This window comes from Pelodiscus sinensis, chromosome 11 (assembly GCF_052426305.1).
Source record: "Pelodiscus sinensis isolate ZL-2025 chromosome 11, ASM5242630v1, whole genome shotgun sequence".
NCBI lineage: Eukaryota > Metazoa > Chordata > Testudines > Trionychidae > Pelodiscus > Pelodiscus sinensis.
The window spans coordinates 3,748,202-3,775,506 of NC_143062.1; the positions used below are offsets into that span (position 1 = coordinate 3,748,202).

The 27,305-nt window shown below is 45.7% G+C and overlaps 2 protein-coding genes across 6 annotated transcripts in view; one reads left to right on the forward strand and one right to left on the reverse strand.

Annotated features, from left to right (window-relative positions):
• Window positions 1-5,046, reverse strand: part of CFAP92 (cilia and flagella associated protein 92 (putative)) — a 101,494-nt gene extending 96,448 nt beyond the window's left edge. The window contains exon 1 of the mRNA XM_075939716.2: window positions 4,948-5,046. The gene's annotated coding sequence lies outside the window, so the exon portion shown is untranslated. The remainder of the gene's footprint in view (window positions 1-4,947) is intronic.
• Window positions 1-27,305, forward strand: part of EFCC1 (EF-hand and coiled-coil domain containing 1) — an 83,336-nt gene that overhangs the window by 9,238 nt on the left and 46,793 nt on the right. The window lies entirely within an intron of this gene.

The following is a 27,305-nucleotide window of genomic DNA, read 5'->3' on the forward strand; positions in this document are numbered from 1 at the left end:
TACAGTAAACACTCTTCCAGCATCTCCACTAACTCTGTTTCACAAAGATCAATTAGGCCTTTGTTTTTGTTCCAAATGGGATGAAAAAATAATTTGTTTCCTCCTAGTCCTTCTGGTATTTTAAGAAAAGCCTATCAATTTTTCCCTAATTCAAGTTAGCTAGTGTATAATCCCCACTGTGAATTGCTTCCTTCAGTGCTGCATTTTGCATTCTGCTGCAGCAGGCACAGCCAGGGAAGGGGTTCTTCTGCCTCCTACCGTCCTCAGCCAGAGTGAGGATTGCAGCAAACTGTGCACTTTCCCCTGGGAGACAGCCAACAGTGTTCTTGAACAAATAGGGGAGGAAGCTTCAGACCCCACCCCTGCCCTTCCACAAGGGTGCTTGACAGAGGGTTGGAGGCTCCAGGCGAGGCCAATCCCTTTCACCTGCTGGTCTCTGTCCTGCATGGTTTTATGTGTCTCCATACAAGTGGTGGGGGGAGCTGTCTCTTTTATGCACAGGAGTGCCTCAGCCCCTCATCCCCACAGTGACATTTAGATACATTTTTACAAAACAATCTGCTTTCAAGGAATAGGCATTTTCTGAGAGAAAACCATTCAGCTGGAAAATTTTCCACCAGCTTTGTTGTGACACCTCTAATACGATCACAGCACAAGACACGCCCCCGTTTTTAGATGTACAAAGATGGGGAGGACATCTAAATGTAGATAGAAAATAGCTGGCTTTTCACAGAAGGAACCTGGCCTCTTAATAGACAGCGAACCTTAACCTGCATCTGGGAGCACCGTGCCATCATGTTCCCGATCCACAGATGGAAAAGTTCCAACTATACTAGCTAGAGATGTGAAGGACTAGTTAACTAGTGTGGCAAGGGCCCCTCTTCCCCAAGCCACCACTGGGTAGGCCTCTTCCTCCTAGTCCCAAGGGTTGGGGTTTTGTAATGGGTTTCAATGGTAGGGAGCTGGCCACACACCCTCAGGCTCCCTCCCTAGCTGCCCTTACCTAGTACTGATCCAGATTGTTCTCTCCAATTTCTTCCTCTCTGTCGCTGCTCCACCACCTTCTCTCCAATTTCTTCCTCTCTGTCGCTGCTCCACCACCTTCTCTCCAATTTCTTCCTCTCTGTCGCTGCTCCACCACCTTCCTTGTATCCTCTCACACTCCAGCCTCCGCCTGCTGAGGCTTTCAAATGCCCTCAGTCAGCCAGCAGAGGAGTCAGCTGGCCCCTATCTGCCTGAGCCAGCTGCATCTAATTGGGCTGCAGTTCTCTGCTTTTACTCACAGGGGGTTTTACCACCTTTTCTCCTCTCTGCAGCAGCTCCCTGGCCTGACCCTGTCACACTATCCCATAAGTCACTCCCTCCGTCCTTGCTGCCCCTATCAGTAGAGCAGTGGTCACCAACCAGTAGATTGGGATCTACCAGTAGATCTTGGAGCCTCTGTAGGTGATCCTGACTGGTCTGGCTGGGAAACCTCCACTTCCTGTTATGCTGCTCCTGCCCTCTGCCTTGGAGCTGCCCTTTGGGAACCTCTTGCTTGCTGTGCAGGGTATGGGAGGGAAAAGAGGGGGTCTCTGATGTCAGGGTGCCCCTCCCCCCCACTCCTGTGCCCTATGTCCACACAGAGAGAAGAGGATGGAGGGAGTGTGGCAATGCAAATCTCTGTCACTCTCACACAGTACGGCTACGTCTAGACTGGCAAGATTTTCCGCAAATGCTTTTAACGGAAAAGTTTTTCCATTAAAAGCATTTGCGGAAAAGAGCATCTAGATTGGCACGGACGCTTTTCCGCAAAAGCACTTTTTGCAGAAAAGCGTCCGTGCCAATCTAGATGCGCTTTTGTGCAAGAAAGCCCCAATCGCCATTTTCACCATCGGGGCTTTTTTGAGCAAAACAATACCGCGTTGTCTACACTGGCCCTCTTGCGCAAAAGCATTTGCGCAAGAGGACTTTTGCCCGAACGGGAGCAGCATAGCATTTCCGCAAGAACACTGACAATCTTACATTAGAGTGTCAGTGCTCTTGCAGAAACTCAAAAGGCCAGTGTAGACAGCTGGCAAGTTTTACGGCAAAAGCAATTGCTTTTGCGGAAAAACTTGCCAATCTAGATGCAGCCATTATGTGTGTGTCTCACAAGCATACACTGTCCTTCCCTCTCATCTGCCAACCCAACACATACATAGGGGATTGTTACTACTTTTACTGCTTGCAAAGTGGGTTAGTTTTCATTTTTTACTTGTCTGTTCATTTCATAACTTTCATTTCCCTCTGATGCTTAAATGTAATTCTTTGAGTTGTAGTTCTAAAATGCCTAACTTGTCCTATGTGGAGTAATTGTCCCTGTGGGAATTGTGCTCCTGGAGGTGGCTGGCATGTCCCTGCAGCCCCTGAGAAAGCCTGAAAAAGTCAGAGCAGGGGGTCTCCATGTGCTGTCCTTGCCAGTGGACACCACTCCTGCAGCTCCCATTGATCAATAATAGAGAACCGTGGCCAGTGGAGGCTGTGGGGTCTGTGTGTTATCCTGTGTTGGCTTCCTGGTAGCTACCAGGGTGGGTGTGGACAGGATTGGAGGTGCCTACAGGGGACAGGTCTTGGGCCCACCACCCTATCCCCTAGTACACTCTGAAACCCACCCTACTCCCTTACATTCAGCAGGTCCTTTATCGTGCTCTGCTAATATGGGAGCCAGCTCCATCCCTGGGTGGCCTGTCCTGCCCACTCCCAGGTTGGGTGGGATTCAAGCCCCCAACACTGCACCCCCCCAGGTGAATGCCATATCCCCTAGTCCACTCCAAAACCCATACCACCTCCCTTCAGAGGGTCTCTTTACCTGTGTTGGCCATCTGGTCACACCCAGGATGGGAGGAAAAGCAACACTAGAGTCCACCATTCTACCATCCCCAGGTCAGTGCTCTTTCCTATAGGCCACTGCACCTCCCTTACCTTCAGAGAGTCCCTTATCCTGCTTTCTTAATGAGGGAGCTGGAGCCATCCCTGGGACAGCCTGTGCTGGTTGTCCATCCACTCTTGGGGTGGGCAAGACTAGAAGCCACCACCACGTACTCCCCAGGTAAGTGCCCTATCCCTTAAGCTGCTTCAGAACCCACCTTACTACCATATCTTCAGAGGGTCCCTTATCCTGCCTTTCTAATACACGAGCCAGCTCCACCCCTGGGGCAGCCTGTGTTATCTGTCCAGCCACTCTCAGAGTGGGCAGGACTTAAGCCCCCAACCCTGTGCTCCCCAGGTGAATAGCTGTATCCTTTAGTCCACTCAAAAAGCCACACCACTGCCCTACTTTCAGAGGGCAAAATGCATTGACTATTCGATTAGTCAATTACTCAATACTCAACATCCTTAGTAATAGCAGAGACAATATCTAGAAATAGCTGCATCATAGAAAACATTACTGATTCAGAAGTCCTTACTCAAGCAAACTTTGCATTCAACACAATGAGAGAGAGTTTTATGTTCACTAAGGGCTTCCTAATCAGGGCTAAGGTGCATTATATTACTCCTTTTGCATTGGGGTTGTGCCACTGAAAGCCCATGATACCATCTACATGTTTTGTTACGTATGCATTGTTAGAGCATAGTGGATTGGCAAGCTAGAACTGATAAACATATCTAGATGTAAGAGAAGTGTAGAACTCTGATCATATCTAATTATTGAGATGTTTTCCCTTCTTTTACAAAAGAAATTAAATACAAAATCAAAACAGAAAAGCCTCGAAAAGCTAATGTTACATTCATACATTAAATAGAGATGGGACAAAACTGAAAGTGCTTGGATCTAACATTCTGAATTTCAGGACAGAGGTAATTTGGTTGCAGACAGGGGCCTTGTGCAATTTTAGCCTCATCTGAACAAGACCAACTGACTTTGTGAGACTTGTTCAGGTGGAAGCCTAACATCCCACAAAAATATTTTGTGAGATTACAGGGAGCCCCAGCTCTCATGTAACCTTTAGCCTGATCATCCAGGGGGTCAAGTTTCAGTTCCTGTGCTATAAATAGCTGCAAATTGCTTGCCTTTCGGGTGTTGAAAAATCTCACCTTCAAAAATATAATAGTACATAGGGTTGCCAGGTGTCCGGTATTTACCCGGACAATCCAGTATTTTCTGCTCCTGTCCGGTAAAAAAATTCAGAGAATACTGGACACCTGAAATGTCCGGTATTTTCTGAATTTTTCCCTGGCCAGGAAGCGAAAATGCCAGGCACCTGGCAACCCTACAAACACTCAGCACCCGACCTCCCCGGCCCCCAACGACACCAGCCCCCATGCTTACCTGCTTCCGCAAGGCTGCTGGCACAAAATGGCTGCTGGCCAAAAAACCTACTGGAAGCAATGCTTCCCCTGAGTCTTAGTGCTCAACCACTCCCCTGTTCCTATCCCTGCACTTAAAGGGGACATGCTGTTTTAATGCTGGGTTTTTTTTCAAAAAAAAAAATTTTTTTTTTTGGCTTAATAAGTCCTTGGAGTCCTTTTTTTCCCCTCAACAACGTTGGTCTCCCCCCTGCTTTTTCCCCCCCCTTCAACAGAATTTTTTCCCGTTTTTTGGGGGGGGAGAGGGAGGCGTTCAGTATTTTTGTTTCAACCATCTGACAATCCTAATAGTACAGAAATATTAATTTAAACTGAAAACATTTATAGGTGAACAATGATAACCTGGGACCCAAACTCATGGATAGTGAAGCAGACTGTGACTGAATCAGTTGCCTATTTATTGACTTGATGCTGTAAGATTGTAAGAGCAGTCAACCAGATTGTTCTAGGTGATTGCTTTGACCCTCTCCTTCTTAACCCCCGTCCCCAACGTAGCACATTCCCAGAGTAAAGACCAGGATGTAATTAGTTTTTTGTTAAGAAACAAAAAGGGAATTTGAAAATAAAGTTCTTAAATAGGTTAAAAGTATTAGCAATTGAACGCAATTGCATATGTACCTTGATTGATTGAGATGTCTTCTGGTGTACTGAACATTCCTAATTAGGGCCAGGTTGGGTTAGTCCTGGGAAGAGGGACATATTGGTGCTGGTGGTCTGTAGAAAGAAGCATTTAAACATATTTAGGTCTGAATCTCTGTTCACATAAAAGAAAATGCATAGACTCTGTTTCAGCAGAAGTTGTTTTGTTTTAGAAGTATGAAGTATTTATCCATACATTTCACACAGTATTTGTTTCAAATAGCAGCAACATCGTTGCTTCAAATTCATTAAAATGAACACAAGGATTTCTATCTGAAAGGGAGGCTGCTCTTGCTCTATTTAATCTGAAATATAGCCAAATTCAGTTCCCTTTGAAACTCCTCGGAACTGAACATTTAGTTACACAGCATTTATTCTTGGGGAACTTTGCTGGGCTTCTTATTAAATCCTTCTTTTTTTCCATCTTGCCCTATTTGAAGAGTTTCAATGGGAACACAATAGCAGTGTTGCATGTAGGGACTCTGCCTATTCATTCCAACAGACCTACATTTGCACAGTCTGAGAACTTCTTTCCATAAGTCTGGGTAGGAACTATTTGTTGCACACACTGTAGCTGTCACTTAGCAACCCCTGCTGTGATGGACATTTTCCAGCTGCCTATTAAAGCCTGTGAGCATTATGATTGTGAGGAATGACAAAAAATTGTCCAAGCTAAAGGACCTAATAAGTTGTCATATAGCATGTACCATACCTACTGTGTGCAGAAATCTTTAAAGGCAGATTCCAGTATTTCATTGGCTAACTAACTAGATCAGGGCTACGCAACATGTGGCCCGTGGGTCGCATGCGGCCCACGGCCTGTTTGTTTGTGGCCTATGGTGCAGTTTGGGTTTACATGGGGCTCAGCACGTGGTCCATGGGTGGAAGCCAAAACAAAAAAGTAGTCAATATAATGGTCTTCTGTTGATATGCATTTTGGTAGTTAAATTCCTGGACTTTCATTGCTCATTAAAAGTGCTGTCTTAGGTGTGGAAATTGGGTAAATATTGCATTGTATTAATATCAGAACTGACTTAAATGAGGCCTTAACCAGTCCATGTACATGTAATGAATTAGTCTCTCTTCTGCAATTTGATGGATGCATGCTTTCTCTTTGACTCTCGTGGGCTATCAAACCTGGACTTCCCACTTCTCAGAAAGGGATCGTTTTATTTCATTCATGTGTGAGCTGAGTCTGAAAAGAAATGGCCCTGCTCCACTCATCAGATATAACACCCTTTGATTCATGGGTGCTTGGCCAGCAACTGTCCAGATATATAGTTAACGTTTTCTGCCAGGAGGGCTTCCTAGAGAAATGCTGATCAATGGGTCCAGGTGCAAGATGACAGCACCTCTGGTGTCCTTTGGGATACTCAACTAGAGTTGCCAGATGGTTTCAACAAAAATATCGGACACATTTAACATTGCATCACAATCTACATTACATCTTATTTAGAAAATACCAGACATTTATATTTTCTCAATTTGTTTCCCCGAACAGAAAGCTCAAATACTGGACTGCCCAGTTCAAAACCAGACACCTGGCAACCCTAGAGTCAACTCACAGGCCTGACAACACTAGTGTTTATTATAGTTGCACTGCAGATACAGCTGCATAAGAAGGGCATCTATAGAGGAACTTACTCTGGGTACAGCATGGCTGAATTGATAAAAACAGGACATTTTTACACTTGACTGCTCATTCTTCTATTTAAAAGCCGACTCATATGAGTGTAATTAAGAGGTGTATAAAAAGGACAATTTATAATGACAAGTAATTCAAGGGGGAGCCATAGGTTTGCAGCCTGTGGATCCACTGAGCATGCAGGAAAATTCCTCATCCTTAAATATTATCTTCACGGTCACACACTTTTATCTCTTATTTTTTTTAAAGAAAACTTGACAGGTTTTCATGCAGTTCAACGTGACAAGTATAGAAGGAGTTTGTAGAGTGACGAATGCATAACAAGCATTCCGATTTTTCTCCATGTCATTGTAGAGTTCATTTATTATTAAGTCCAGCAATGTTGCACCATGTCTTTGTGGATGCAAACCATATGGAAAGTGATAATAAGAACTAAAAGTTAACAGTCACAGCCTTCTCTCTTTATGCATTTGAGTAGCTCTACTGAATTCAATGGGACTACTTCCATGAGTAAGCAAAGCAGGCCTTAGCGCTAAAAACTTAACACGTGAGTGCCTCAGAAACTTTTCCATATGCCTGTCAAAGCATCACATTAATCCTGAACTACTTAGCTCCCACTGTGTCAAACAGAGTTTGAATAAAATTCAGAATGCCAAGCAGCATACAGGTGCTGGATTGTGCACACAGCAGAGCATTCTGGTCCTGATCCAGCAAAATTCTTACATGTAAGCACTTAAGCAATCCAACTGAAGCAATTAATTAATTATCAAATTATCTCATAATACTCAGTGAATGCATTTTGGGCCCCAGCTCCACCAAGACACTTTGATAATCAGCCAGTATTGATACTTCATATCCTAAAAAGCACACAACTGAAGAATTCTCCACTCTTTTAGCCTTTTCATTCTATAGTACGTGTAAAAGAGAGTTAACTGTTTAAGGGCATCTATTTCCTGGGACGGCTTGGCTCCTGACGGAAGCGTGCCCGGGACACACAGCTGTTAAAGGGGCCACGATTGCATGCGGCTTTTTTTTTTTTTTTGCTCAACAACCTTGAGCCTGGAGTACCGGCACCCTTTTTCTTACCAAAAAAAGCAAAATAGCACTGTGTATATGTTTCATTAGCTTTCATAGGTAAAACCCACTTCATCAGATGAGCTGGAGTGGAAATAACAGGAACGCAGAATTTGTAACAAAAAAGAAGGGGGGAAAAAAGATACTTGTCAACCATAGGACTGGAGCTAATGAGGTCAGCAAGGCCCCTCTGCCGTATATATATTGGCCAAACAAAAAATAAATGGACACAAGTCAGACATCAGAAATGGTAACACATACAAACCAGTAGGGGAACGTTTTAACCATCAATACTTAAGTATGGGACACTTCTGGCCCACTGAATTAGCCTCATTAGCACCCGTCCTACAATTGACAAAGTACTTTTTTTTCCCCTTCTTTTTCTGTTATAAATCCTGGGTTCCTGTTCTTTCCACAATGGCTCATTTGATAAAGTGGGTTTTGCCCATGAAAGCTCATGATACTATATATATTTTTTGTTAGTCTCCAAGGGTACGTCTACACTACAACGTTAATTCGAACTAACGGATCCAGACTAAAAAACTAGTTCAAATTAGCGTTTTGCTAATTCGAACTAGCATGTCCACATTAAGTGGACCCTGAACCAGGCTTAAGGATGGCCGGAAGCAGTGCCGGCAGGGCATCAGAGGAGGACTTAGAGCGTGGAGATGCTGTCTCAGGCTAGCCGAGGGCTGTGCTTAAAGGGTCCCGACCCCCACCCCAGACAGACAGTTCTCAGGGGTGCCCCGCTTGCAAAGCAGTCCTGGCTTGGATTGCCCGGAGTACCCACACTGGGCACATCACAGCACTCGGCCATCTGTCTTTATTGAACAAAACTGGGGGAGACTGGGAAAAGGAGGTGGGAGAGGGGAAGAGAGAGGGTGGGAGAGGGGAGGGCAACTAAAATGATCAGGGGTTGGGAACAGGTCCCATATGAAGAGAGGCTAAAGAGACTGGGACTTTTCAGCTTAGAAAAGAGGAGACGGAGGGGGGACAGGATAGAGGTCTCTAAAAGCAGGAGTTGGGTGGAGAGGGTGCATACAGAAAAGTTCTTCATTAGTTCCCATAAAGAAGGACTAGAGGACACCAAAGGAAAGGAATGGGTAGCAGGCTTCAAACTAGTAACAGAAAGTTGTTCTTCACAAAGCAGAGAGTCAACCTGTGGAACTCCTTGCTGCAGGAGGCTGTGAAGGCTAGAACTAGAACAGAGTTTAAAGGGAAGTGAGATCAAGTCATGGAGGTTGGGTCCATGGAGTGCTATTAGCCAGGGGGTAGGAGTGGTGTCCCTGCCCAAAGTTTGTGGAAGGCTGGAGAGGGATGGCACGAGACAAATGGCTTGGTCACTGTCTTCGGTCCATCCCCTCCAGGGTCCCTAGGGTTGGCCGCTGTCGGCAGACAGGCTACTGGGCTAGATGGACCTTTGGTCTGACCCAGGACGGCCATTGTAAGCTCAGGGTCGGGGGTCTCAGTGGACCACCTTGATTTTCATGCACACCTGCTCCTGGGTGGCCAGGCTGGCAGCTCTCCTGCCCTAGCCAGCCACTTTCCTGTGCCTAGTGCGGAGGTCATGGACGAGGTCCACGATGTCCGCACTAGCCCAGGCGGGTGCCTGCCTCTTGCGGTCCAGGGCAAGCTCCCGGGAGCCGCCAGCCTGGTCCCGGGAAGAGGGGGAGGGCTGGGAGGCATCGGGTGGGTGGCTCGATCCGTGCCAGGCGCAGGGTCTGCTGGCTGGGTGCTGGCAGGCTTGCACCTGGCACGGGCACCGTAGCCAGCCCGTGGCCCTTTAAGGGGTCCGGGGCCGGGAGGGGGGCAGAAGAGTTCCCCTGGTGTTGGCCAGAGTGGCCACCAGGGAAACCTGGGGAGGGCTAGCCTCCCACTAGTTCGAATTAAGGGGCTACACACCCCTTAATTCGAACCAGCTAGTTCGAACTAGGCTTAATCCTCGTAAAATGAGGTTTTCCTAGTTCGAACTAAGCGCTCCGCTAGTTCGAATTAAATTCGAGCTAGTGGAGCGCTAGTGTAGTGCCTTTTAAAGTTAGTTCGAACTAACGTCTGTTAGTTCGAACTAACTTTGTAGTGTAGACATACCCCAAGGCACCACAGGACTACTTATTATTAAAGGAAAAAATGTTACTTTCCCTCAGTTCCTCAGACTATCCTTTGAAACACAGAAATGCCTGCAGGATACAAAACCAGTAAGTAGTTTGCAGGAAGTTACTAAAAGCCCAGATGTTAGAATTAGTTAAAATAATTTGCCCTGTACAAAGGGAAAAAAAGCCCTGTTCTCATAATGTGGAAGAGAGAGTGTTTTTCAGGGGAAAAGACATTATGTGCAGAAGTGTACCCCGAGGACCATAATAATATGACAAAATGAATGAAGTCATTCTGGAATAGCTCATAGGAGACTTGCAGATGTTACAGTAAAAAAAATGAAAGTTTTAAATTATTTTATAGTCCTCCCAATTCCACCGAAAAAAGTACGGAAAGATAAAGTCATGTTTTCTGAGTGAATGACCTAGAGACACGTGAACACCTCCCCAAATTGATTTTTGATTTGTAGATAATACCTTTTGCTTCAACTACTTTCTGCACCCCGAATTTGCACTTCAGTATCTAATTTACTATAGTTTAACCATCTAGAGCAGAGGTGGGGAACCTACAGCTTGTAAGCCGGATCTGGCACCTGGCTTATTTTGATCTGGCCCGTGGCAAAGGTCCGGGCTTCCCCACGGGACGGGAGCACGAGCAGAGCCTCAGTACCCCAAGTGGAGTGTGAGTGAGATGTGTCTCTTTTTTAAATTTTGCTTCCCACTTGTGTTTGGCCTCCGACTGATTTTATTGTGGGTCCTGACTGAAAAAAGTTTCCCCACCCCGATCTAGAGAATGAAATCTATTAACCCTTTACTTGGTCACAGGTTCCCCCCCCCCTTTTTATCATTACTAGTATTTTGATAATGTTCATGCTATCAATTGCCAAGATAAATTATTTTTAATTATCTAAATTGAAAATTGGAGTAGAGCCCACCCCCTCTGTACTGAAAATCTACCACACCATAAACCACTCCCAAAGATATGTTTGGACTCCATCTTTAGGCTACTCTGGGCTGATATTTCTCAGAGGATCCTGAACACACATGAGCTATGTCTATATTGTAGCCTTTTCCCGCAAAAACATATGCAAATGAGGCTAAGCATGGAATAGTGCTGCACCTCATTTGCATAATTAGCGCCCCTTTTTGCGCAAAAAAACCTCTTGCGCAAGAGCTGTTTTTCCACATTTTTTCCAGAAGAACGGCTCCTGTGCAAAAATGGGTGCTCATTTATTATGCAAATGAGGTGTGGCGATATTCCCTGCTTAGCCTCATTTGCATATGTTTTTACGCAAAAAGGCTATAGTATAGACATAGCCCTAGTAAGGATGATATGGTCTTAGGAGATGTTATCATGGCTACCAACCACGGATATCTGGAGATACAAATAAACAACTGTTCTTGGTAGAACCTATTATGATTCTAAACTAATTAGGACAGGTAAACCAATGTGTGTCACTTACAAAATCAAATATTTTTGTATTTGCAGAGAAGCAGAAATGCTATTTAGCAATACACCTGAGCAGGTCTACAGCAAATATATTCTGGGCTGGCCTTATTTTACTTCCACTCTCCTCTGCACTGACGGACTCCCAGTGCAATAGCAAATAAAAGATTATTGCGCAAATTCAGTACCAGCTTCCTTTCTATTTACTTTCAGTTTTCTTTACTTTCTTGTAATTACTTTTACTTTTTTCAAGCTTGTAATAAACATCTTCTCTATGTTAAAATATCTCCTCTATTACTTACAGGGCAGAAGAGTTGGGCTTTGGCTTTTCAGTGTTTTTTTCGGGCTTTTATTTATGATACTTGGCAGGTTTGTGGATAACTATTAAACAGCCTCACAAATCTGAATCTTTGTCATCTACATCAACAGCTGTTGCCAGTTATTCAAGCAGCCCAAGAAACACTATGCAGTCACAACACAAACAATATTCTGCTCTCAAAAGACTTGAAAATATTCCACACCCTATGGGCAACATTTTTATTAAATGACCTCTGCGTTTTAACTGGAGGTTTTGCACATCATTTGAAGAGATTCTCTCACACTGTAAACATTAGGATACAGGCAGATGTTCCAATCCTCCCAAGTTCAGAGGGGTGTTTGGATCCAGAATTTTGGCTGAGATCTTATACAGCTGAAAGACATTTCCAAAATCCAGATCCACATATGGGTGCAGAAATGAAATAATCCTGGTGTTCTGGTTTGCGTAGTTCTGGGTTTTGGTTTGTGGCTACAAAAAACAGTCTTTACCTATGCAGACAGAATTTCGAATGTTTTACCTTTCTATTATCTCTTCTGAGGATCTCACAACAGTTAACAAAAATGATAAATGTGGCATCCTAATGAGGGAACTAGATGTTTATCCCTATTTCATAGATGGGGAAACTAAGGCACAGAGAGACAAAGGTTTGTCCAATGTCTCTCAGCAAATCTGTGGCACAGATATGTTTGAGGACCTTGATTATTCTGTTTAGCCAATTCACACATGACATTTTCATGTGAATTTTCATGTGCAAAAAAATAGGTGGAAAATAAGTTGCACATGCAAACTTTAAGACTTTTGGAAATTTTTGTGGAAGCAAGAACCTCAATGCACATAGCACAGTTCTTGAAAGCTCTTGAAAAAATTGTGCAAAGCCATCCAATGCTGCCTTTACTACTGAAAAAGTTCTAAACCATTCAGTCTTGTCCCATGGAAGGATTAGGGCCCCATGCTTTGTTTTATGGTGAGTCTCTTTTCATAGCATAACATGTTGGTGAGGGTTTGTGATGTCATATTAGTCATAATACTGGAAAACAGTGTTCTCTCTAAGGTGTGCACCTGCGCACAAAAAATTCTGCGCCTGCCCACCTCCTCTGCAGAGCAGCGCAGTGGCACTCACCACTCACTTTTCTGTTGGAGGGTGAGTAGTGTGTTCCAGCTCAGTCACAGCAAGACTGTCACTGCTGGGGCAGCCTCACCACGGACCCGGTTCCCGCTCTATGGCAGCCATGTGGCCCGGCCGGTGGGGCCATATGGTAGAGTGAGGCTGCTCCAGGGGCCAGAGCTGCTGGGGGAGGGGAGACGTGCACGTCCCTGGGGCTGCAGTCTGGGCGTGTAGCGCCTGGGAGCTAAGGGGTTAACATCCCCCTCTGTGGCGGGCCCCTCCTGCCTGGGTCCCTGATACAGTCTCTCCCTGGCCCTTTAAGCCAGACCAAAGGCCCTCTGGCCTGAGTCCCCGAAACAGTCTATAGCTGGCCCTTTAAGCAGGGCTAAGGCCCCCTGGCCTGAGTCCACAAAATAGTCTATAACTGGCCCGTTAAGCAAGGCCGAGTCCACAACGCAGTCTGTCATTGTAGCGGGGACGCACCCCAGGTAGGGGGACCCGGGCCCCCCCTACTCCACCGGGTCCCAGCCCAGGGCCCTGTGAGCGACCAGGTACCGGGTCACTCCCTCGGCGGGGCCATCCAGCCGAAACGTGCCGAGGTTCTCGGGCCAGGAGAGGCGGCTCCCGCGCCTGCCCTGGGCCACTTCCTACCTGGATCCCCGGGCTTCCTTCCCCTGGACTTGCCCAGCTGGCTGCGATCTCCAGGCCGGCGTCCCCTCAGCAGGCAGTCTCCGGGTTGCACCAACTCGCCTCCGCCTTCCTTCCGGCCTCTCCTGGAGTCCCTGACACCCGCTGAGGGAGAGCTCCCTTCTCCAGTCCTTCTCCTTCAGCTGCCTCCCCAGACTGAGTGCTGGCCCAGGCTTTTATAGCCCTGCTGCAGCCTGGGCATGCTCGGTAGGGCTGTGGGGGAGGGGCCTCTGCAGCCAGGTAACCCTGGCTGGGCCCTGTAGGTTCAGTGCAGGGCTGCCTCGCCCCGTCACACCCTCCCACGCTACAGACTTCCTGCTTCAGGAGGGGGTGGGGCTGGGCCTGCTCCTCAGGGCCAAGACCTGGGCTGTGCTGCGCTGCTTCCCGCGGACTGGAGCCAGCCCTGGGCTCTGCCTTCCCCAGCCCCAGAGCCACAGCCTGCAGGCAAAGGGTTGGGCTGTGCTGAGCAGGGAAGAGACTCTGTCCCTCCTTCCCCCACCTCTCCTTGCCCCGGTGCTGCTCCCAGGGGGCTGAGAGTCCCAGCATTGCTGCTCTGCTGGGCAGTGCGCTGGGGGCACAGGGATGGGGGGGGTGAAGGAGGATGGGATGGGGCAGGGATTGCACTGAGGGGAATGGGGTGATGATTTATTATTTGAAGGTTGAGCCAGATATCTATATGGGTCAATGTAATACTTTTTAAATGATAGGATATTATCACTCCATATTAAAATAATTTTTGAACGGCTGTTATAGCTATACCTCAGAAGTGAAACACCGAGTAGCTTATTTATGTTATATTTAATCTAGCATCTCTATGTGAACATTTTCTTCAATAAACCTGTTGCTTTAAATGTTTAAAAATCTTAGCGCTGTAGGGCTCGAAGGGATATTGCGAGGTCATCAAGTCTTCCTTGCTGCAGATTGGACACATTACTTGTCCTACCTTCAGTATGTGTGGGGAACAGTTGATCCTCATCCCCTTTATAATAGTTTTAATGTATTGAAAGATAGTTTTCAAGGCCCCTCTAGGTCTTCTAGATCTAGACCCTAGATAGTTCCTTAATTTGCTTATAAGAATGTTGTGTGGGACCAGTGTTCCCGCTAAGATTTTCCATCCATGAGCAGAGTCAGTTTTGTCTTGCTCAGAAATGCTAGTCCGAAAGGCCAATTAACATAGTTCCCTGAAAGGAGAGCCAGATTTAATTGGGGCACAAGCCCAGGAGAGGGAGGGTCTGTGAGAGGGATATAAACAGAACATTTTGTAGTATTAATTTTCTTTTTATTTGACTTCATATTTAAAGTCGCACACCTTGTTCACTATCCCTTGTTTTAATATATTCTCTTCCATAACATTGAAAAATACATTTAAGATAATTGTTAATAACTTGGGTGCCATAGTGGCACCCATCCAAACAAGTGCACACGACCTCAGTATTGGGGCACAAGACAAAAATCACTCCGCTCATGGATGGAAAATCTTAGAGGGAACACTGCTAGAAAACCAGCATATGCAGTACATCTGCTCTGCTTTTATTCTGTACACTTGAGTCGAGCCCATTATATACATTTGGCATTCGTTCATAAGATACTACACTGGAAACATTTGGTAGTGCTTACTGAAAGGTCAGCAAAGTTTAAAGTAGAACTTATTAAGATCTGAGTTGAGCTTTGAGTCAAATATTCCAGGATTCCTGGAGCTAGCAGATGGAAGTAGCACATTGTTGAGAATGACCCTTTGAAATATAAACAAACTGAACAAATAAATGAAAAGCAATGCTAAGACTTATGTAAAAATGAGGAATCCTTATAGAAAAAAAACCTATTTATCCCACCAGCTTCTTTGCCAGCAAATATTTAGGGTGGCATTTGAAAATGAAAGTGAATTGAATTATTTTCTTCCTTTGAATAAAGACCCATAACGCTTAAGTAACTTAGGAGCACCAGTCTCATTGGTTGTGCATGGTGCAGAAGGGAGGATATCAGGGAGCTATTTATGTCTCTAGGGGTGTGTCTAGACTACATGCCTCCTTCGACGGAGGCATGTAGATTAGCCAGATCGGAAGAGGGAAATGAAGCCGCGATTAAAATAATCGCGGCTTCATTTAAATTTAAATGGCTGCCCCGATCTGCCGATCAGCTGTTTGTCGGCAGATCGGGGGAGTCTGGACGCGATGCCCCGACAAAGAAGCCTTTCTTCATCGACACAGGTAAGCCTCGTGAAACCAGGCACAGTGGAGCAGAGCTCTTCTGTCTTCTAACACCCTCCAGGCCTGGGTAACACGAAGAAGTCAGAGTAAATTGAGAATACAGCCTTCAGATTGTGAACAACCCGTTTGTTAATACACTAAGCACTCTTTTATTTCTGCTGTTATCTGTAGCTTCCAATATCAATTCTTTAAGATACAAAAAGCACTGGAAGGGCTAAAAACAACAGAGCATCTTATAGTGACAGAAACTCAGCGTGAGTCTGTGTTAGTGGACCAGCACTTGCAACACGAGTGTGCAAAAGGGGAAATCACTCAAATGTGGAATATTAGTCATTGGCACAACTGATGCCTTTCAGAATCCTTAAGTATTATTAATGGGCCTCATTTAGTATGAATACATTAATAACACGGGTTTATCTATCTATCCAGCTAGCTGAGTGTATCTGCGTGTCTGTCTGAGAATCCATTTATTCAAGAACTCCTCCTAAATGGTAAAAACTAGGGCTACCAAATTCGGTATGCAGCTTCCTCTAACCCTAACTTAAAGCAAGGTCAAGGTTTGGTTGTGCCAGGAAAACGGGAAGTGCCAGGAATGGGACTGTTTTCCAGAATCTGAAAAGGCGGTGGGGGGGGGGGGGGGCAGAGAGAAGAGATGACATACTGCAGAGGCACCACTGAGGGTAGGTGCACCATCAAGAGAGGCCAGACCCCTGCCTGGGACAGCCCAGAAGAGAACACACCGGCTGTCACAATGGCTCGATGTCAGGATGGCGGTTGGTTTCTAGCAGAGTGCCCCAAGGTTCGGTTCTAAGGACCGGTTTTGTTCAATATCTTTATTAATGACCTGGATGAGGGGATGGATTGCACCTTCAGCAAGTTTGCAGATGACACTAAGCCAGGGGGAGAGGTAGATACGCTTGAGGGCAGAGATAGGGTCCAGAGTGACTTAGACAAATCGGAGGGTTGGGCCACAAGAAATCTGATGAGGTTCAACAAGAACAAGTGCAGAGTCCTGCACTTGGGACGGAAGAATCCCAAGCATTGTTACAGGCTGGGGACCAACCAGCTAACTAGTAGTTCTGCAGAAAAGGACCTGGGGGTTACAGTGGATGAGAAGCTGGATATGAGTCAACAGTGTGCCCTTGTAGCCAAGAAGGCTAATGGCATATTAGGTTGCATTAAGAGGAACATTGCCAGCAGATCCAGAGATGTCATTATTCCCCTTTATTCGACTCAGGTGAGGCCACATCAGTAGTATTGTGTCCAGTTCTGGACCCCCTACTACAAAAAGGATGTGGATGCATTGGAGAGGGTCCAGCGGAGGGCAACCAAAATGATTAGGTGGCTGGAGCATATGACCTGTGAGGAGAGACTGAGGGAGTTAGGTCTGTTTAGTCTGCAGAAGAGAAGAGTGAAGGGGGATTTGAGAGCAGCCTTCAACTTCCTGAAGGGAGGTTCCAAAGAGGATGGAGAGAGGCTGTTCTCAGTAGTGACAGATGGCAGAACAAGATGCAATGGTCTCAAGTTGTGGTGGGAGAGGTCCAGGTTGGATATTAGGAAAAACTATTTCACTAGGGCTACGTCTACACTGGCATGATTTTGCGCAAATACTTTTAACGCAAGAGTTTTTGCGTTAAAGTATTTGCGCAAGAGAGCGTCTACGCTGGCATGTGCCTTTGCGCAAGAGATGTGCTTTTGCAATAAATCATCTGTGCCAGTGTAGACGCTCTCTTGTGCAAGAAAGCTCCAATGGCCATTTTAGCCATCGGGCTTTCTTGCGCAATAAATTAACGTTGCCTGTCTACACTGCCCTCTTGCTCAAGAACACTTGCGCAAGAGGGCTTATCCCTGAGCAGGAGTGTCAGAGTATTTGCACAAGGAGCACTGATTTCACAATTAGAACGTCAGTGTTCTTGCGCAAGTACTCGCGGCCAGTGTAGACAGGTGGCAAGATTTTGCACAAAAGCGGCTGCTTTTGCGCAAACTTTTGACAATGTAGACACAGCCTAGGAGAGTGGTGAAGCACTGGGATGGGTTACCTAGGGAAGTAGTGGAGTCTCCATCCCTAGCGGTGTTTAGGTCTCAGCTTGACAAAGCCCTGGCTGGGTTGATTTAGTTGGGATTGGTCCTGCCTAGAGCAGGGGGCTGGACTTGATGACCTTCTGAGGTCTTTTCCAGTTCTATGGTTCTATGATTCTATGAGCAGCGCCACCCTCACCATCCTGGGTGGTCCTAGTAAGATCCCCCAGCCCCTCTGTCCTGACTCCTGCACCTCCTACCCCTTACCCCCACTCCTGCCCTCCCTGCCCTGCACACTTCCAACTTCCTTCCCCTGCCCTGAGGCCTTCCCCCACCCCAATCCTATCTTGAGCCCCCCACTCCTGCATCCCAACCCCCTACCTTCAGCTGGCTCCCTGCACGCACCAGCTCCCCTGGAGCCACCTGTTCCCTCCTCCTCCCATGCTGCTGCTTCTGATACAGAGGCAGCAGCACAGGGCACAGCAGGTGGGAGCTGGTACATGCAGGGAGCTGGTTTAAAGCTGGCTCCCTGTGCGCACCAGCTCCCATGGAGCTGACTGTCACACAGTTACACACAGGATACCTACCCGCTGAAATTTTTAGCAGTTACATGGTTGTTTAATTACACGCATTTTAACATCTCTCATACAAGTAGTAATAATATTGCTCTCTGGGTAGAAGTTATCAAAACTGTGATAGGAAACTAGAGACTAAGGGCCGAGGACAATTTTTACAGTTAAGTTGTTTACTGAAAGGACATTCTACACACGTGCATAAGGTTGTATTAAAATCTCATGCAAGATTTTATTTTTTAAGATGCTGATTACTAGTATAACAAGCACTGTAGAAGCAAAGCTTTTCAAAGAAATTTTTAAATTGCAATTGGATATCAAGACTTATGAACAGTTACTTGATGGTAGGATGGGGACACCTGAGAATTTAGACAAAGATGCACTTCCAGGCAATGGGAGTTTTGCAACTTCTAACAAAGAGGTGGGCAAAAGGGCCTCTGAGGGCCGAATTCGACCTGACAAGCGGGTTGATCTGGCCCGTGGATGCCCTGCCACTCCTCCGCCCCCAGGCCAATTAGGATCTGGGGACCGGGGGAGTGTGTGAAATTTCCTCCACCCTGCTCCCACCCTGCAAGGAGTGAGCAGCACTCAGAAGTACCATACGCTCCTGGCAGGGCGGGAGGAGACTTCGTGCACTCCCCCACCCCCAAGCCCTGATTGTCCTGGGAGCAGAAGGGGGAGTGCGTGAAGTCTCCTCCCACCGCAAGAGGCATGGGCGCCTAGGGGGAACCTCTGGGGGGGGGGTAAAGGCGCTTCCCCCACCCTCCAGACCAGGGGTGGCCAACCCGTTACAGATGAAGAGCCAAAATAGTGGTGGATACAGCAGTAAGAGCCGAGGGATAAAAGTTGTTGAGCAAAAACTGTGTTTGTTTGAACAAAGAAAAAAAGGCAGGGCCATGCACAGTCCTTTTAACATAGAAGGCACTGCCCTTTTAAACCATTTTGAAGTCTGCACGGTCATTCCGTGCAGACAGAAACATGCTGCCCCTTTCATAGCCGTGGATGCAGGAGCCGCAATTTTTTCTTTGAAGATCCACTTGCAGCTCGCGAGTCGCGGGTTGGCCACCCCTGCTTCCGACCAATCATGGTCTGTGGGTAGGGAAGCAAGGAAGTATGATGGCCCCGCCCCTTCCACTTGAGGCTCTGCCCCTTCCCGTGCAGCCCAGGGCCACTTCAAACATTTCAGAAATGTCTGAAGTGGCCCCTGGCAAAAAATGATTGCCCATCCCTGTTCTAGCAGATATATTTCTTGAGATGTGAAAGCACAAGTGGCATATCTGTGAGTTGTATGTTTAAATACATGGTATGTGGGCTCCTGGGCTGGGCTGGAATATCCCAAAACCCACGAGAAAATAACCCCATTTTATTTAGGGATATTGCTCAGGGCTAAGAGCTGTTTCCCAGGTTCACAAAGGTTGTTATCATACCTAGAACGAGGATGGTCACAATAGATTACGTCCTTCTTTGTTCTAATGTAATTTTATAAACAGTGACATGGCTTGGAGGGGAAAATTAAAAGTCAGGTTTATTCATATAAATTCTAAAAATGATGAATTGGTATGTATAAAAGCAAGAGATTCAGAAAGGGAAGAAATTATGCAATTTACACAGCATAGTGAAGAAAAACACCCAATAGGAGGAAACCCCACATTATTAAAGATAAATGCTTTCTGAATAAAGTACAGGCAGTCCCTGACTTACGCGGATCCGACTTATGTCGGATCCGCACTTACGAACGGGGCTTTCTCGCCCCGGAGGTCGAGGTGGCGGATTGCTACCTGCGAGCTCCGTGGCGAGAAAGCCCCATTCGTAAGCTGCTCCGGTGCCCCTGGTCTGCTGGAGACTGTCTCCAGCAGACCAGGGGCACCGGGCGGGTTCCCGCGCTTCTGAGGCTTTGCCAGAGCAAAGCCTCAGAAGCGCAGGAACCGCCGCTGCTGCCGCTTGAAACCCGGTGCCTGTGGTCTGCTGGGGACGGTCCCCAGCAGACCACAGGCACCGGGACTGAAGCCGCAACCGCGGGGGGGGGGATCCCCCGCCTCTGAGACTTTGCCAGAGCAAAGCCTCAGAGGCGCGACACCCCGCTGCCACTGCTGCTCTGCTCCCCATGTCCCTGGTCTGCTGGGGGGGGGCGCGGATAGTGTGCCCCCCTCCCCAGCAGACCAGGCTTTTGTTTTGGACCCTGGAGCAGAGCAGCTGGGGCGCTGTGGATTGGTCCTGCAGCACCCGCTCTGGGCACTACTGGACCAACCCGGCAGCACCCCAGCTGCTCTGTCCCAGGTCCTGATTCAGCCGCTGCTGGTCAGTTTCAGCAGTGGCTGAATCAGGACACCTGGGGCAGAGCAGCTGGGGTGCTGCTGGGTTGGTCCAGTAGCGCCGAGGAGCGGTGCTACTGGAGCAACCCAGCAGCACCCCAGCTGCTCTGCCCCAGGCGTCCCCAAGTCAGCCGCTGCTGAAACTGACCAGCGCTGACTACAGGAAGCCCGAGGCAGAGTTGCTCTGGCCCAGGCTTCCTGGAATCAGCGCTGATCAGTTTCAGCAGCAGCTGACTTGGGGAAGCTTGGGGTTCTTAAGTTGAATCTGTATGTAAGTCAGAACTGGCGGTCAGTTTCAGCAGCGGCTGAATCTGGACGCCAGTTCCGACTTACATACAGATTCAACTTAAGAACAAACCTACAGTCCCTATCTTGTACGTAACCCGGGGACTGCCTGTATTCACTGATGCTAGACTAAGGCTCAGGCTACAGAGGTATTCACACAGATTCTTCCCAGATGGACTGAGAAACCTCTTCCCCAACTCCATTTTGTCAGGTAGTGCACAGGCAGGAATAGTGTTAACAGAGCAGTACAAATTTTGTCTAAAAGCTTTTCCAACAAGTTTTATTACACAGGAGATTTAGGGGTTGATCCACAGCCCACTGGAATCTTTCCATTGACTTCAGTGGGGTTGGGATCACAGCCTTACAGGACACACATTTCCAGCTCTTGGAATGCCCTTCTGTGCACTGTGGAGTCACTTTCCTGCTTCCAAAAGATGCTCTGAACCAGATTTTTGCTTTTGCCAGAGGCTCCAGTTCCGCACCACGCAGCTGGACCCCTGGACCTCACAGATGGATCATTCAGTTCACATCAGGCATCTACTGCCAGAGCTAAAAATCCTTCAAGGCTTTATAGAGTCACATAATTTATTTGTCCTTTATGTAAATGTGAGGCAGTGTTGGTGTTTCAGACTTGGAAGAGGGGATTTCTCTGTTGTTTTACTGCAGTTTCTCTGAAATATTAAAAATTACTGATTTTTAAAATCAGTAGTTGCTTGTATCAAACCTTAATTGGTCAATTCCTCATTGCTGATAAAAAATGTTTTGTTGTTATTATTGTTATTATTATTATTATTATTATTATTAACTACCAACTTTTTTCCCTCTTGGAAAAAAAACCCTCCAATTATCTGCAAGCTAAAATACCATTTTCTCCGTTTCTTGTAACTCAACCGTAAAGGTGTTCTTTTGAAAACTGAAGATTACTAATGCTAGAAGTGTAGCAATTATTTGTCTTATCTCCTAGAACAAAGAAAGTAATTTTCTCTAGAAGCTTTACTATAGGCTAGGGGAGTTTTCTAAGCTAACAACGCTTTGTTTTCGATCAGTCATCACAATGCAGAAGTCACCAAGAAGTGTTTTGCTGCAGCACACATTCACGGAGAAACTTTAATTCCATTATTAAGCATTTACCCCTTCTTATACACAAGGAACAACTCCCCCTCCTCCCCCCAAAAAAAAGATAAACAGAAAATAACCTCGAAACAAAGCAGTGCCTCTATAGGCACAACCCACAAAAAGCAGCATAGAACCTTCAAGGTTATCTAGTCATCTCTGGAAGGCGCGGCAGAGCAATTTCTTTACAGCAACACCAGTCGCGGGAGGTGTAAGGAAAAGGCCATAGTGGGGAGAGACAAAGCAGTTTGGCTCATTACTGTGAAAAAGAAGCAATCAAAGTGGCTTCTTTCATCCTTCCTCCTTGCCAGCCTTTTCTTGACCTGGAGGCTTAAATCAAACTGGAAGCTTAAATCAAACAGTCAGAATGACTGATGAAACAGCACAGACTTTGTAAAACAAAGAGGGGCTGGTGAGAGAGGTAAAAGAGGGGCACCATCTGGAGGCATCAGAGAACACTCAGCTGTTTGTTTCCTTGTCATAGAGCCTAGTGTTTGAAGAGTCCTGGTGGGAAGAGAGAGACTCCCTTCACTTTATAAGAGTTACCAGAGCCTGTAAAGCTCCAGCAGCTCTAAAGCATGGAGCCTAATTTTGTGGTCAAGGGGAAGGAGATTGGTGAGGTGATCTGAGAAATGAAGAGTCAGCAGTTGTCCATCATCCTTTGAAAAGGAGCTGAACAATAGTCAGAAATAAAGTTTTAATATTGGCAGCTGGGTTGACTAATTTTGATTAGGAACTTGTGTCAGAGCAGTCGCTCTACAGTCGCTCAGACGAATGTGAGCTGGAGGAGCTGCTACACATAAGAAGAAAACTGTGAGCTCCAGGGAGACCTTTATATGCCTTGTAGTTTTTAAGGGGAGGCTTATGTATTTTATCTGCCTGTTCACAGAGCAGTATCCCTAATGCTCTCCGAGTTTTTATTATTCATGGTGATGTTAAACAAACCACACCAGGCTTTTCCAGGTTTGGGATTTTGATTATCCAGTAACATAAGTCTGTTTGCAAAGACGAAAGTCCCAACAGGGTCTTGGGGACACGTATCACTGTATTGTCTGCTAGAATTTTTCCCCACGGCCTTTTAAGTAAAATATAAAAATGTGATCCAGCCTGAAATGTAGTGTACTAGGTGCCAGTTCCAAGGTGAAAGTGCTAAGAAAGAAGAGTATAAAACAAAACAGAAAAAAGAAAGGGTTTTGTTCTTAATTTTAAAAGACATCATTTTTTTCAATTAGACAAATGCAGTGTTGCTAATTACTAATGTACAGTGTAGCTGGTGGTGTGGACTTTAAAAAATAATGTGTTAATCCTCCAGATGTACTCTGGACTAATGGGATTCATGTAACTACTCTCATCTGGTTTCTCAAATTTTCTTTTACTGATGTTTCCAATGTACCATCTGCATTTTAGAATACAAATGCACAACTACTGACTATGGTCTATTGGTCAAATATATTTTTGATGTAACTCCGTTGACTTCAGTAGCGTTACAACAGAGATGTAACTGCCCTAAATCCATGCAGTTGCAGTTCCAAAATAGTGATTATGGTATGCACTATGAATGGGGATTAAGAATTACACATTAAAACAGATTCACTTGTTTGCAGAAGGGAGGAAGTTTCTGTAATATGTTAAATAAAAAATGGATAAAGCGGTTTTGTTGGAATAGAGGGTCCAATTACTTCCCTTTACATACTGCAAAACATACAGTCGTTAAGATGAGAAGCCAAATTAATCTGTGCTGTAAATCCACAGAAGACAATGAAGTTCTACCAGGGATTAATTTGGTTTATGTCTTAACTAAAGAAGGGGATGAAACAAGACGTTTGTATTCAGTTCAGAATTTCCCACAGTTAGAGGAGGATTTGGATCTGGGACTTTGGCTCTGGTCCATCTCTAATCATGATCTGCAGCGTGTATTGATAGGTGCTGGAAAACATTGGTTTTTGTTCTATTTTTCAGCCAGGACAACATACCTGGTAAGGCAGAGCAGTCACAGCAATGTGTTTCTTACTTCATTCTGGAAGAATTCAGAGGGCAAAACATTCAGAGGGCAAAACATACGTTTACACTGCAAGGTTTTTGCTCAAAACCAGCTGTTTTTGCGCAAAAACCCGTGGAGCGTCCACATCTCAAATGCACTTTTGCGCTAGGAAATCAAGAGTAAAACAGCAGAACAGAAGGCTTTTTCCGCCATAGGTAAACCTCCTTTTACAAGGCATAACTCCCTTTTGCACAAGAGTTCTTTCACAGAAAGGCAAGTGTGGTCACTCCAGAGGAAAAAGCACAGGTGCTCTGATGGCCCTTCTGTGAATGGCAATCAGAGCTTTCTTGCACAAGCTGAAACAAAATACAGGTCTATGTAGCACTTTAAAGACTAACAAGATGGTTTATTAGATGATGAGCTTTCGTGGGCCAGACCCACTTCCTCAGATCAAATAATGGAAGAAAATAGTCACAACCATATATACCAAAGGATACAATTAAAAAAATGAACACACATGAAAAGGACAAATCACATTACAGAACAGAAAGGGGTGGGGGGGGGGGAAGGAGGTGAATGCCAGTGAGTTAATGATATTAGAGGTGGGGAACGGGAGATGTCTGTGAGTTAATAGAATTAGAGGTGATAATGGGGGAAGCTATCTTTGTAATGGGTAAGATAGCTGGGGTCTTTGTTAAGTCCCGTGAGGAGAGTGTCGAAGAAACCATTGAGAAAATACCATTATAGAGAACCTGTTACCCAATTCGGTGCAAGATGTAAGTACATTTTGAACTTGGACATTACTATGTATTGTTTTAGAGATGGCTAGGTGCTTGCATTCCACAAAACATAAAACACAGATCATCTTTGCCCCGGAGGTCTTAGACTACATCACAGCTGGGGATGCGTGATTCATGAAGACTTACCCACACTATTGTTTATCTAGCTAGCTTATTACTAATAGCAGTGAGGATGTAGCAGTGGAGGCTGCACAAGAAAACACGTATATCGTGCAACCTGCACCAAGCCCATGGTGCTCGGCTATTGTAGGGGGTGGGGGACAGTTTGAATTTTATAATGGCATTTTGCACAAAATCTGAGGTTTTTATTTTGCTTTTCTGGATTTAATCAGAAGTATGGCTCTAAGGGCTGGAGGGGGTTTGCCGCAATCCGAGCAGTGCTAAGGTCTGACTGCCTGATGCCTCTCACGTTCTTGGGCCACGGAGCTGAACCCCCTCCCACACCTTGCCCCAGGGCTCCTCATGGCCATCAGCCCCACTCCACAGAAATGGTGCGGATTTGATTTCAAGAGCACTCACCTAGAGATGTAATTACTCTCAGAAACACTGCGCATGATCTTGAGACATGCTAAGAGACCCTGTATATTTTCAGCTAGAGACTCAGCCACAGGAACATGGATAGTCCTGAAACTTTAAATGTGGATTCTTTCATAAATCTTCTGACATGCATCTGACGAAGTGGGTCTTTGCCCACGAAAGCTTATGCTCCTACACTTCAGTTAGTCTATAAGGTGCCACAGGACTCCTCGTTGCTTTATAAATCTTGTGAAGGCCTTTGGTCTTTTTAACCCCATGTATATGGTCACAGTCTGAATTTATTATACTATAAACAGAGGAAGTTTCTGTCTGATCACCACAAATTGCTAACATCTGTCTACTGCTGCAATGTTCCCTAAAATAATGCACTAAACAAAAATCTTCTGGGATCCCTTTTACCCTCACCCCAAAGTGCAGAGCTTAAAAAACACCAAAATATTGCCAGTCACAGCTCTGTGTGCCATTAAACCACAGTTCTAGGATTCCAGATGGCCAGATACTGCATTGGCAAAATAAACGTTTACTGTCAGAATTCTTTGAAATCTGTTAAAAATTGCCATTCTTAGAATAGTGTTTGAGGCAATAACTCTAGGTGTGGCTGCTAATACCCAATTTTTCTCCTTCCACCGAAAAAAAATACTTACTCATACATTCGGTGATGGGTGACTTATTTGATAGGAGAGCAAAATTTTGCTTTACAGAATCCTGTGTAGAGCTCCCGTCTAAATAGCTTTCTTCCCCCATTGTGGGATTTATGCGCAAGCCAAGTAAGGTAAGGTTTAGCACCTCAGATTATAAGGGGCCTCTCAATACAAAAAATTACTAAATATCATTTTTATTTTTTTGGCAATGTTATGGGGCCTCTTAAACTTGACGTAGTTTAGGGCCTCAGCATGTCTTAATCCATCTCTGTATTATGTTCATTTTCATTTAAAGTGAAACATAGTTGAAACCACCAAATTAACCGTAGTCAGAGAGCTGTTGTTAACGGTGCTAAATCCTGCTGGAAAGGGATAACAAGTGGAGTTCCGCAAGGGTCTGTTTTGGGACCCGTACCGTTCAATATCTTCATCAATGATGTAGATATTGGGATAGAGAGTACGCTTATTAAGTTTGCAGATGATACCAAACTGGGTGGGGTTGCAACTTCTTTGGAGGATAGGAACATAATTCAAAATGACCTTAGCAAGTTAGAGAAATGGTCAGAGGTAAACAGGATGAGGTTTAATAAAGAGAAATGCAAAGTGCTCCACTTAGGAAGGAACAATCAGTTCCATACATACAAGATGGGAAGCGACTGTCTAGGAAGGAGCATGGCGGAAAGGGAACTAGGGGTCATAGTGGACCACAAGTTGAATATGAGCCAACAGTGTGATGCTGTTGCAAAAAAAGCAAATATGATTCTAGGTTGTATCAACAGGTGTGTTGTAAGCAAAACTCGTGAAGTCATTCTGCCGCTCTACTCTGCACTAGTTAGGCCTCAGCTGGAGTACTGTGTCCAGTTCTGGGCGCCACATTTCAAGAAAGATGTGGAGAAATTGGAAAGGGTACAGAGAAGAGCGACAAGAATGATTAAAGGTTTAGAGAACATGACCTATGAAGCCAGGCTTCATGAACTGGGCTTGTTTAGTTTGGAAAAAAGAAGATTAAGGGGGGACATGATAGCGGTTTTCAAATATCTAAAAGGGTGTCACAAGGAGGAAGGAGAAAATTTGTTCCTCTTGGTTTCTGAGGACAGGACAAGGAGTAATGGGCTTAAAGTGCAGCAGGGGAGATTTAGATTGGACATTAGGAAAAAATTCCTAACTGTCAGGGTGGTCAAATATTGGAATAAATTGCCAAGGGAGGTGGTGGAATCTCCCTCTCTGGAGATATTTAAGAACAGGTTAGATAGACATCTGTCAGGGATGGTGGTGACGGAGCTTGGTCCTGCCTTGAGGGCGGGGGTGCTGGACTCGATGACCTCTCGAGGTCCCTTCCAGTCCTATGATTCTATGATTCTTTTAAAACTGCTAAAGGAAAGCAGATCACCTTACAGACACGCCCACGATCCAGGGTCCTTTGACAGAGCTTGTGCTACGAAGCCATGTGAAACAGACTAGTTGCACATGGAAACCAAATAGAATATCAACAAAAGAGGTTTT